General features: G+C 37.9%; 1 pseudogene; it reads left to right on the top strand.

Annotated features, from left to right (window-relative positions):
- Positions 1-8,607: 8,607 nt before the first annotated feature.
- LOC110581803 lies at positions 8,608-9,086 on the top strand (annotated as a pseudogene).
- Positions 9,087-13,303: the final 4,217 nt, after the last annotated feature.

The following is a 13,303-nucleotide window of genomic DNA, read 5'->3' as shown; positions in this document are numbered from 1 at the left end:
TTTTTAACTGCCACAATGCCATACAATTTTTAACTTTTACTTGATATTTTATGGATTTGTAACAAGCAAATGAATATTTTAAAGAAACAATTTTAATTCCTAAAAAAACACACGATTTTAATTCCTAAATATTACTACATTTTATGACTATTGAGTTTGTATCATACATCTCTTATTGGACATTTATTTTTTAAAATGCTTCAGTATTATAAAAAAAGGCTTTTGTGAGAAAATTATTCTCTTAAGATTAGTTGTAAAAATAAATGTTCTTTTATAATATTCCCGATATTATAATTGAAAACAAGTCACAAAATTACTGTGAAGTAAAAAGGCACAAAAATGATATACTTGCTAACTAACCCAAGAGCTTATGAAAACATCAATACAATACACAAAATTCTCATAATCTGAGAATAAGGAAAACACAAATACTCTTTAATATGAAGGGTAATACCTCATACTTCCATACTACCAAAAAAGGAAAAAATGGTTTAAGAGATAGAAAGTAAGAGACAAAATAAAATAAAGAGATTATAATTCAGAAAGATAGATTGCAGATGAGCAAAAAGAAGTAATCACCTCACCTGGAGGTATGGTGGCGGCAGATGAGCAAGGAATTGAGAGACTCCTTGGTTAACACTAAAAGGATATTCCAGAAGAACTATAATAACAGGGGAAGATAAACACTAAAAAGTCATGTAGGGGCGCCTGGGTGGCTCAGTTGGTTAAGCGTCTGACTTTTGATTTCGGCTCAAGTCATGGTCTCAGGGTCCTGGGATTGAGCCCCATGTTGGGCTCTGGCTCAGTGGAGAGTCTGCTTCAGTTTCTCTCCTTCCCTCTCCACCCCGCGCCCCCACTCTCTTGCTCTCTCTTTCTCTCTAAAATAAATCAATCTTAAAAAAAAAAAGTCACGTAGAAGATAACTTATTTGGAGATGATTGTCTAAAACCGCAGAAGGGGCCTGAAGTACAGGATATCTCAGAGTAGATCATAGCCAATGTCAAAAAACTGAAACTAAATGTTCTGGAAATTAGGTTTCCTCCTGCAGCCACTCTAACGACCAACTGAACTCAGGATATAACTCTCACAGATGAGGGCAATAACAAAATATAGTTCTAGTGTTCACTGATGGCAGCACTGATATTTGCTGATGGTATTTGCTGTCGAGTTAACATTTTTCTACAGTACTACACTTAGATGATATGTAAATTTAGGTTCTGGGCTGCTCATTAAGATGTAACATTGATGGGAACTTTCGTGCCTAACGGCACATGACAACACCATCACCCCTTAACAAGGGGCCAGAGCTATTTCTAATAAAAGAGTTGCAATTATTACTACTATCACCACAATCTCTTTTTTTAAAGAATTTATTTATTTATTTGAGAGAGAGGCAGAGAGAGAGAGCACTAGCCAGGGGAGAGGCAGAATAAGAGGGAGAGGGACAAGTAGACTCCCCTGCTGAGCGCGGAGCCGGGCGCAGGGCTTAATCCAAGGACCCTAAGATCATCACCTGGGCCGAAATCAGACACTTAACTGACTGAGCCACCTAGGTGCCCCTCACCACAATTTCTTACTAGAAGTTTGTGGTGACACAAATGAAAAATCTCTATGAAGTGTGAACATAAACATATTAGTATTTGACACCATCTATTGCTATTGCTTCAGTTTGACTTTTTGCAGGTGGAAGGAGACAGATAATGCATTTGGCCTTGACCCACCAATTCCCAGACCCACTGTCACAGAGGTTGAATACAAAACTCTGTCCAAAAGGAATACCAAGCCCCGAAATCTGACATTCATACTCCCCTCAAATAAGGGTCTGGGAATGGAAGGCACTTGATTTTCTCTTTTGGAGTTAAGCACATGAGCCACTGGAGGGCAGCAGAGACAGAATTTTAACACCAAGGTCATTTAACATTCATTGACCAATTGAAATTCATTTAAGACATAATGAGTGCCTACTATGTGCAAGGCATTCACCTTCTTTTATGACCAAAGTCATATGTAAACTATTTCATTAATTGTTTCTATTGTGAACGTTTGACAGACATTTCTATCTGAATCCCCGCTGTGTCTAGTAATGGACTGAAATCTACATATTTTTGCATAGTACAGTTGAGAAGTCATAAAATTATAGAATTTTAAAGATAGAATGAAACAGAACACCCATATCTACTAATTTCTCTCTTGAACAATGTTACTATCTTTTCTGTTCATTCCTGTGTGTAAAATGTTTATTGGTTTTCTTTTGACCTTTTTGTCAAACTTTAGGAAAATATAGAGGAGTGAAAATGAAAATAAAATTCAACCATAGGTAACTGTCATTAGTGTTTTGATCTAATTCCTCCCAGTCAAATATATGCAGATGTGTGTTTATTTAGTTTACAGATCTGATCTTGGGATCTATAGCTATCACTTAAAATTATGCTGTAACACTGGGGTGCCATATCCATATCAGTAAATATTTAAAGAAAAAATACCAATGAAATAAAACCTTTTCAGAAGTTCAGTATTTTTTATGCTACACTGTGCAGACCAAAACAATTTATCCAGACGGAGTTCTCATCTCTCTACTAAGAGCATATTTCTTTCTCTAGAGTAGTTCATTTTACTTTCTACCCTGCTTTCAAAAAAGAAAGAAAAGAAAAAGAAAAAAGATATAAGTTGATTTTGGAGATGCCTTGTATTTTGATCCATCATAAAACATAAAGCAAGAAGAAGCCACTTAATATTCTCAGTAGGAAAGATCAGGCTGAAACATTTTATTGATTTCAGGATGAAACATTTTCATGATTAATTAGAACTAAAATGTTTGGGGGGGGGGGAAGAGAATATGCTTAAGTGTGTGCATTTACTATCAGATGTCTCAATTCATGTAGTCAAGTAGTGAGGCTAAGGATAATTTCCCTTACCTCACACGCTTGCCACTGTAAAATGACCTCCCCAAAATGAATGAGAAGAATGCATAGTTCAATTTTCTACTTACTCATTTAGCAAATCATCATCACTAAGATGTGCCAAGGCTGCATTTCACATCATGAGATTTGCAGAGCAAACAAGGCGTAGTGCCTGTCCTTGAGGGGTATACGGTCTAGCAGGAGTGAGACAAGTAAATCACTTGCTGTGGCAGGTGCTACAAGGTGTAAGGCCCAGGGTGTTACATGGTGCATAAGAAGTTCACCTGGGCCTGTAGTTCAGGAGCGAGCATTTGACTGCATAAGAGGCTCACCTGCGCACACTTCAGTCCTTGAAGAAGTTTTAGCCAAGGAGAGGTCTAGAAACAAAAGGTCAGGGGGAAAGAGTCAGACAAGGAGAGGAGGAAAAGCATTTGGCCAGGGGAAACAGCATGCGAAGGCCTGTTTTGTGAATGGTTAGTAATTCATCATGGCCAGAAAGCAAGGTGGAACAGCAAGGCGGGAGAGGTAAGCAAGAGTCAAACCATCAAGGTCTTTGTAAACCATTATTAGGGAATTTGAACTTTATCATGCAATTTAATTTTAACTTTACAAAGTGAATTCTGGCTCGTTTGTGGGAAATGGATTCAGGTAGAAAATGCTGGAGGATGGAGGTCCATTTATTTACATCTACAAGATGATGAATAAATTTTATTATAAATTATAAGAAAATTATTGATTCATTCCAGAAACTAATATAGAATCTAGATATAGCAGGTGTTTGATGTATATTGAATAGTGACTGAAAGGATGAATAGATCTGTAAACAATTTAACATCCATACTTGGACTTTCTTAGGAAGACAATTGGCCTATTCTTATTCTGTCTACAACAATTTCTTTTCTTTTTTTTAAAGATTTTATTTATTTATTTGAGACAGAGAGAATGAGAGACAGAGAGCATGAGAGGGAGTAGGGTCAGAGGGAGAAGCAGACTCCCTGCCGAGCAGGGAGCCCGATGTGGGACTCGATCCCGGGACTCCAGGATCATGACCTGAGCCGAAGGCAGTCGCTTAACCAACTGAGCCACCCAGGCGCCCTACAACAATTTCAACATCACTATCCTAATACCACTTACTTATATTTCTAAATCAATATCACTGACTCGGGAGTTGTACACATTGAAAAATTCAGCTGCCTAATCCTCTACTACCACTGTCAAGAATTGGAAAAGTTTGATTTTTTTTTTTTAAAGATTTATTTCTTTTAGAGAGAGAGAGCGTGCGTGGGGGTCGGGGTGGTGGGAGGCAGAGGCAGAGGGAGAGAGAGAGAATCTCAAGCAGACTCCCCACTGAGCGTGGAACCTGATGTGGGGCCCCATCCTGTGACCCAGAGACCATGACCTGAGCTGAAATCAAGAGTTGGATGCTTAACCAACTGAACCACCTAGGTGCCCTGGAAAATTCTGATTTTTCTCTTAAGAGTATGCTTCAGTTTCACAGAGGAAGAAGCTATTTCCTTTGTTGGATTTCTTTTACTGGTGTTACTGCTTCAGTCTATCAGCTTCCCTTGGGGAATTTATTTTGGCAATCTAGTCATTTGTTAAATGTTTATCCATAAAATGGATGAGACTATGTGAAAATTCACCCCATTTTATAGTTCAGATTATAAAATGAGATCTGCATATCTTAAAGGAATATTATTGCACAGATTGTGCATATAGCACATAAAATATTGTTTCCTCAGGCACCAGTTAGCCTTAGGGTCAGAGGGAAAATCAGAAGGGAAATGTCTGATTATAACAAAATATTCATGTAGCACTGTGTTTCTTGGGTAACAAGCATTGTCTTTGTCTGCTGTTTGTTAAGAAACAAGCTAGGAGGAATGGAAGTTCTTTTTCCAATTTATTTTCTTTAAGAAGCTTTGATGGAGTAATTTCAAAACTGCCGTGTCTGGGAATAAAATTTTTTAAGCATGGCGAAGTGTTATAGAAGCAGATGGTGCTAAAGGACTTTTTAAATATGAAAGAAAATTACATCCAAACAAAAGACAGTAAGTCAAGGAAACACTTGAGTTATCTATAGCTATTAATATTTTAATATGATCATTTGATATCTGTGAGGTTGACTTGGAACTGCTTAAATAGATTTCAAATTTGTCTTTTGAATTGCAAGTTAATTGTAATTTGTTGTCAGAAAAATAGGAAAACAAACAGTAATAGCATTCCTTCAGGAATTTTTAAAAATGCAAAAAATAGTTTTCACATATAGTCATCAAAGGCACATGATATTTCCAAGACCCAGATGGCTTGAGTAAAAATATTAACATTTTCTAAGCCAAAAGGAAAAAACTTACAGGGATGGAATATTTTGCCTTTTGTACTTAAATTCATCCAAAGATATTCCATCATTTTAATCACACACAAATATATTTGAAAGAGCCTTCAAACAATTGCAATCCCCCCCCCACCCTGCTGGGGTAAGTGGATCTTATTCTTCCTACTTACATATGCAGAAAGTAGCAATTAATGATTCATGAATCAATGAATGTAGGTGATTCTGAGTTTCACAAGGATAAATTAATGCAGGTGATAATTATGGGGTGGTGAGAAACATCAGAAGTTAATTCTTTATGGGTGAATGGTGGGAGGGAAGTAGATGATTCAGGAGGTAGAAGGATTGTTGAAGATAATAACTTTATTTTGGACATGTGGAGTTTGAGATGCCTATGGAAAACTGGATGGTTGATCCAAGTTGTTAATGATTAAACGAGTCAAGAGTTTGGAAAAACGTCTGGGCTGGGACTGGAAATTTGCATGTCATGACTATCCGAGAGTGGATGAGGTCACTCAAGGAGAATGTGCAGAGTATGAAAATATGAGGCCAAAAGAGGAATATGCATCAGGAAAGCTTTTAAATGGTGGAAAGAGAGGGCAGAGGCTAGAAGTCTAAAAAGAGAAAGCAGATGACCACAGGATGAGCAGTTTCTGTTACCTACTGACATTAATGGCAAATATTTACCAAATAAAGTTGAGCATGATAGTCTTTACAAAAATGGTGTTCTTTTCTTCACAACCTTGTAATGAACACTTTGAAGTAGAATGTTCTAGCTAATTTCATGTTTAGCATGAAACCAAGATGAATGAAAAGGAAAACAAGGTATGCAAGTATAGAGCATAGAATATTGTTCAGTTTATAATCCAGGTAGCAAGTTCTTGAGGAAAGCCAAAGCTAATAAGGAAGCCAAATGGCAATGTTGGAGCTATGCCGTGGAAATGACAGTTCTGGTCAGAATGGTATATTGAAGGGCTAGCAGCTCCTAGTTTACCTTGTCCAGAGTTCACATTAAAATATTGACGAAAGGGCGGCGCCTGGGTGGCTCAGTCGTTAGGCGTCTGCCTTCGGCTCGGGTCATGTTCTCAGGGTCCTGGGATCGAGCCCCACCTCGGGCTCCCTGCTCGGCGGGAAGCCTGCTTCTCCCTCTCCCACTCCCCCTGCTTGTGTTCCCTCTCTCGCTGTGCCTCTCTCTATCAAATAAATAGATAAAATTTTAAAATATTGACGAAAGGGGCACTGGGGTGGCTCAGTTGTTAAGCGTCTGCCTTTGGCTCAGGTCATGATCCCAGGGTCCTGGGATCAAGCCCTGCATCGGGCTCCCTGCTCGGCCCTCTCCCACTCCCCCTGCTTGTATTCCCTCTCTCGCTGTCTCGCTCTCTGTCAAATAAATAAAATCTTAAAAAAAAAATATATTGACGAAAGCCCAGAGATAATGACATTCCAAAACAACAAACAGTGAAGATGAATATTAACAGACCGTTGTTAGAATCTGGAAGAAATTTTCAGTAATTCCTGGGCCAACGAAGGTGGATTTATTTAAAAAAAAAAAATGATTAGTGTTCTCTACAGTTTTCACTTTGTGAAAGGAGCTGCTCCTGCCACACAATAGTCTGTGGGACCACTGGAGTTACTGGAAGCCTCAACTTCTTCATAGTAAACCTTACTAGGATTTGTTTGGATTAAAGGAGCTAATGCAGACTAATTGCTTATCAGAGAGCTTGGTACAAAGGAATTAATAAATAAATAGTAGGGGCACCTGGGTGGCTCAGTCGTTAAGCGTCTGCCTTCGGCTCAGGTCATGATCCCAGGGTCCTGGGATTGAGCCCCGCATAGGGCTCCCTGCTCGGCAGGAGGCCTGCTTCTCCCTCTCCCACTCCCCCTGCTTGTGTTCCCTCTCTCGCTGTGTCTCTCTCTGTCAAATAAATAAATAAAATTTAATAAATAAATAAATAAATAGTAGTTCTTAAATGGATCTTCTCCCAAGTTGCCAAAAATTACTGATTAAAAACAGGAAAGAATGACCATTCAAAATAACAAATGCTGACAATACAGGTTGACAGCCTATTGTCAGAATCTGGAAGGAAGTTTCACTAATCACTAGCTTGAATGAAACTCCGTTTATGAAACAAGCGGTTTTTTTCTTGTTCTTCACCTCATGAAATGAAGCTATTTATTATCATTATCACCAACATCTAGAACTTAACTCTATGCCAAGGGCTGTGTGAAGTGTCTGATTCACTTGGGCTCTAGACATCCTCATCCATCAACCATGGTCAGGGCATCTGGATTCTATGGAATCACATGCAAATCATGAATTTTTCTGGAGAGAGGATCTATAGCCTTCATAAGCTTCTCGAAGCATTGTGTGCCCTCCTCCTGCCCCCGTAGACTAAGAAACAGTGTCAAGTAGAACCTTCTCATTTTACAGAGAGCCCAGATGGGCTGTCACCCATCAGGTCTTGTTTACTTGTATTGATCACCCAGAGCCTCTATACCATCAAGCTCATGCTCTCAGATTGGTGAGAATAATCCTAATTTGCAAGAGAGAAATATACATATTACTGATTTTATTTTTACAAAAATCTGCTAAATATCTTATTCCTGCTTTTGAAAGATGGCCTTGTCACATTCTTTATCATTTTCTAATAGTTCTCTTTCTCGCCATTTTTATATCTGCCCCTTCCTCTAAAATCTAGAATCTTGAGTCTAAAAGGTTCAGTTATCACACTACAGTGCCATTTTATTTGGTTATTTGCTTATTTTCTCAGAATTTGGAAGTCTCACATTCAGATGTTTCCAAAAAATCCAGCAGTTCCTAAACTGAAGCCATTGCTTTAAAATGTGTATGAGAAGGACACAAAAGGAACCAAATGTTCTCTCTCCACCCTATTATAAGAACTTCACTATCCAAAAAATAGAAAGCCCTTAACAAAACTCAGGAATTGATTTGTCACTTACGTAAAAATGGATAAACACTTGCAGAGTAGGAGTGTAAAAATTGTTAAGCCTGCTAACTTCAAGCCTAGAAAATAAAAAATATGAAGTGGTTAGCAGAAACAGAATTATAAAATTGTAATATTAGAACTCTTTTGTGAAAATGGCCCCCAAATAATTACTCATGAGCCCGATGGTTCCAATTTTTACTGTATAGGCACTGATTTTTAAAAACGACCACAAGACTTACATTTTTAAAAAAGATTTTTTTATTTACTTTAGAGAGAGAGGGAGAGAGGGAGAGAATCTTCAAGCAGACCCCCCACTGAGCACGGAGCTTGACTCCGGGCTCGATCCCACCACCCATGAGATCATGACCTGAGCCAAAACAAAGAGTTGGACACTCAACCAACTGAACCACCCAGGAGCCGCAACTGCAGAATGTATTCTTATGTAACCAAGGAGCTTTCCCAACTCATAAATGCCCATTTTCCAGTGGACCCCTCCAGGATGTCTATTTTTGGCCACTCCATGGGAGGCCGTGAAACTCTGATTTGTGCTTTGAAGAATCCTGGAAAGTACAAATCTGTGTCAGCATTTGCTCCAATTTGCAATCCAGTGGTCTGTCTTTGGGACAAAAAAGCCTTTAGTGGATATTTGGGGACAGATCAAAATAAATGGAAGGCTTATGATGCTACCCATCTTGTGAAGTCCTATCCACATGCTCAGCTAGACATAATAATTGATCAAGGAAAAGATAACCAGTTCCTTCCAGATGGACAGTCACTATCTAGTAACTTCATAGCTGCCTACACAGAAAAGAAAGTTAATGTTGTTTTTGGGTTACAAGAGGGTTATGATTATAGCTACGGCCTCACTGCCATCACATTAGACATCATGCAAAATACCCAAATGCATGAAAAACTTCAGATAAGAGAATTTCTTCAGGACTATAAAAAAATGTAATAAACAGAAATGCAGGGAAAAAGGATTTTAAAATGTTGGCTTTCATAGTGCTAAAAATGCATCATCCATAGTTGAATCACTTTCTGAATAAACATATAAAACGTGAAAAAAGTAATTTTGAATTTCTCATTCTATGACATTAAACATTTTTTCGTAATTTCTCAACGATCATGAAATTTTTCTCATATATCTGTATAATGATATTGAAATTACAGTTGAAAACTTACTTCAAAATGGTGCTTTGGTACTAAATTTTTTATTCTCGCTATGTCACAAAATCGTATTTATTTCATGAATGCCCTACTCTAATAGTTAACTTCCTGTGCTCTGATCTTTTGCTGTATAAAGTATGGTCTTCGGATCAGCATTAGTATCTCCTGAAAGCTTATTAGAAATGCAGAATCTAATCCAGTCCCACATCAACTGAAGTAGACCTGCCTTTTAACAGAATCCTCTGCACCTGAAGGTGATTCATATGCACATGAAAGCAGTGGTTCTCACGGTATGACCTCCAGAACAACAACTTCAGCTGGGAATTTGTTAGGAATGGAAATCCTCAGGCCCCATCTAAACCTACTGAATCAGCAGCTCTAGCAATCTGTATTTTATCAAACTCCTGCTGATTGTGCTCATGATAAATTGGCTGCACGATAGCGTCATTCTGTTGCACAATAAGGTCACCTGGGGAACTTTGAAAAATCTTGATGCCCAGGTTGCAACTCATCGAGTTAAATCAGTCTTTGTGGCTGAGACCCAGGTTTTTAAAAAATTCCTCAGGCATTTGGGGCGCCTGGATAGCTTAGTCAGTTGAGCGTCTGACTCAGTTTAGGCTGAGGTCATGATCTCATGGATTGTGAGATCAAGCCCTGCATGGGGCTCCTCACTCAGCGGGCAGTCTGCTTGAGAGTCTCTCTCTGCCCCTCCCCCTCCCTATGTGCACATTCTCTCTCTAAAATTAAACCTTTTTTTTTTTTAAAGATTTTATTTATTTATTTGAGAAAGAGAGAATGAGAGACAGAGAGCACAAGAGGGAAGAGGGTCAGAGGGAGAAGCAGACTCCCTGCCGAGCAGGGAGCCCCATGTGGGACTCGATCCCGGGACTCCAGGATCATGACCTGAGCCGAAGGCAGTCGCTTAACCAACTGAGCCACCCAGGCGCCCCTAAAATTAAACCTTTTTAAAAGCATTTTTAAAATTCCTCAGGCATTCAAATTTGAAAATCCATGTTTTAAAGGACAATGACTATACAAATTCATTTTTGATTAATTAAACTGCTGTAGTTCTCAGAATAACCATGAATTATTTGATGAAATATATTCTAGCAGAAAATAATTGACATTTTGATTTATCTGTTGCAGAAGAGTTTTTTTTTTTTTAATTCTTCATTCACTCTGCACTCTGTTTTTCTTCACTTGACCTACTGTAAATCCTCTGGTGGCATTGGTGCCACAAATTTGGAAAACATTTCCAAGTGAAAATCAAGCCCTAAATTTAATACTCCTAGGGATTTAGAAAGGGAAACAAGAGAACAAAAGAGGGAAATACCTGTTTAAGTAAGGGGTAGAGCATAAAGAAGTAATTATGTGTAAGAGGGATGGTAGGCAGTGCCTGCTAGCTGTTGAAAGACAGAAAAGAGGGAGCAGGAGTTGTATTTTCTTAAAGAAGCACATACCACAGATTTTGGTTACCAAAAAAAAAAAAAAAAAAGGACAAGGGCTCAGCTCAGAGAGGTGTTGGTGCCAGCGTTCAGGTGTTTCTGCAAAGTTGGGGATGACTTCAATGAGAAACTAGTAGTCAACATGTAACTAAGAGAAGTCTCATTTGGAAGACACCATAAAGACCATGTCCTCCTGGTCTTAAATCATAGGGAAGATCCTGGATGGCAGTCAGAATTCCCAGGGAATGTGGGAGAGGAATGAAGCCCAGTTCTAGTGGTTTAAAGAAATTCATATTAATTATGGGGGCGGGGCGGCTTTGGGGAAATTCAAACATTGTAACTTTTTGGCTCCATTAGTGAATCTTTTACAAACTCCATTGCTCTTGTGTTCTCTCAAAATATTGCCAGGAATGTAACTCGTCATACCTGTCAAGGTAGTGGCAAATGCTGCCTGAGAATATATATTTGTCCAGTATTAGTATTAGTTTGGGGATACAACTCCAAAATTATAAGAAATTGGTAAAAAGCGACTTAATCATTTTTCAGAGATAAGAGCTATGCTTTTGGTATATGTATTTTCCATCTTATTATAAACTCACACAAACGAACTGGAAAGTTGACAAGAGAGGAGGAGCCCTAGAAGTCAATCCATAAACCAGAATCTACAGGCATTAAGGGGTATAAATTATAAGGAAGAGCTATAGCAGATGTCCTTTTAGTGTCCTAATCTTATCACAATTATTTGAGCAAGGAGCTTAGTTCCTCTGAGGACTCTGTTGGTTCTTCAAAGCAGGAAATAAAGCTCATGAGACAAGCTACATGCTAGTGATTTGGGGAGTAGTGTGGTTAGATGAAAGGCCCTTGATTGAGGGCTTGGCCATGTACAGAGTAGCAGACAAGTGCTTTAATCCTTCCTGAATGTGCACTAATACCAAGTGCACACATTGCTGCCGAGGAAGTTTTGGCAGCAGATAATAACAAGAGGGACTCAAGCTAATCAGACATTCTTCAAAAATTTTTCTGTAGAAGCCTAGGTTGTCTAAGTTTCTGAAGATTATATCAATTCTCCTCTCAACAAAAATAGTCATGGGTGGGGGGAGATGGTGAAGGGATGAAATTAGAAGTTTATAAGGAAAAAGGGAGACCAAAGAATCAGTGGCCAAAATTTGGAACTAAACTTTGTTGGTAGCTGGAGGGTGGAGATGGGAAATCAGCCTGAGGCTAGAGAAATAGCACCTGGGAGTAGGCAATTGTCCTGAATAAAGCCTGGAGAGTTTTCTGAGATGAATGCCTTCTGGTCACCAAAAATTTGGTTTGGAGTGACTTCTGGTAGTTCATAGTTTTCAGGAAATTGGTCCATCTCATCTAAGTTGTTGAATTTATGTGTTTAGAGTTGTTTGTAGTATTCCCTTACTGTCCTTGTAGTATCTGTAGGATCTGTAGTGTTATCTCCCCTTTGATGTTGGTAATTTGCATATTTTTTCCTCCATGTTTTGTCTGGCTAGAGTTTTATTAGAGATCTACTTTTTGGTTTGATTGATTTTCTCTGTGATTTTTCTAGTTTCCAGTCCATTTATATCTGTTCATATATTTGGAGACTACACTCCCATAGTAATGTATTATTTCCTTCCTTCTGCTTATTTTGGGTTTAATTTGTTCTTCACTAGTTTCATAATGTGAAGTTAGATAACCAACTTGAAACTTTCTTTTTGTTAAATATAAGCATTTAATTTTACAAAGTTCTCTGTAAGAACTGCTTTAGCCACATTCCATACATTATGATATGTTGCATTTTCATTTTCTTTCAGTTAAAAATATTTTCTACTTTCTCTTGAGATTTTTTTTCTTGGCCCATGGGTTGTTTAATTTCTAAATGTCTTTGAATTTTCCAGATGTCTTTCTGTTATTGATTTCTAGTTTAATTCCATTTATAGTGAGCACATACTTTGTATGATTTCAATTCCTGTAAATTGATTAAGACTTTTAATGGCCTAGAATATGATCTATCTTGGTGACTATTCTATGAATATTTGAAAATAATGCATATCCTGCTATTGTTAGTTGAAGTGTTCTATAAATGGCAATCAGTGTTAAGTCTCCTTTATCCTTGCTGGTTTTTCCATTTGATTCTTCTATTGATTACTGACTGTAGGTATCTCCAACTATATTTGTTAATTTGCCTATTTTCTCTTTTAGATCTGTCAGTTTTTGCTTCATGTAGTTTGATACCTGTTGTTAGGAGGTTATACATATTAAGGATTATTATGTCTTGGAGAATTCACCCCTTTATCAGTATTTAATAATTAATTTAATGTCTTTTGTTATCCTGATGTTATTTCCTGTTCTAAAGTCTACTCTGTCTGATGTTAATATCACTACTGTAGTATTCTTTTGATTGGTGTTTTCATAATATATCTCCTACCTTCCTTTTACTTTTATCGATCTATGTTTATATATAAAGTAGATTTCCTGTAGTCAACATATAGCTGAGTCTGCTTTAAATCTAATCTGCCA

The sequence above is a fragment of the Neomonachus schauinslandi genome, chromosome 13, assembly GCF_002201575.2.
Source record: "Neomonachus schauinslandi chromosome 13, ASM220157v2, whole genome shotgun sequence".
NCBI lineage: Eukaryota > Metazoa > Chordata > Mammalia > Carnivora > Phocidae > Neomonachus > Neomonachus schauinslandi.
Note: the sequence above shows the minus strand (reverse complement) of the source record. Positions and strands in the feature narration are given on the sequence as shown.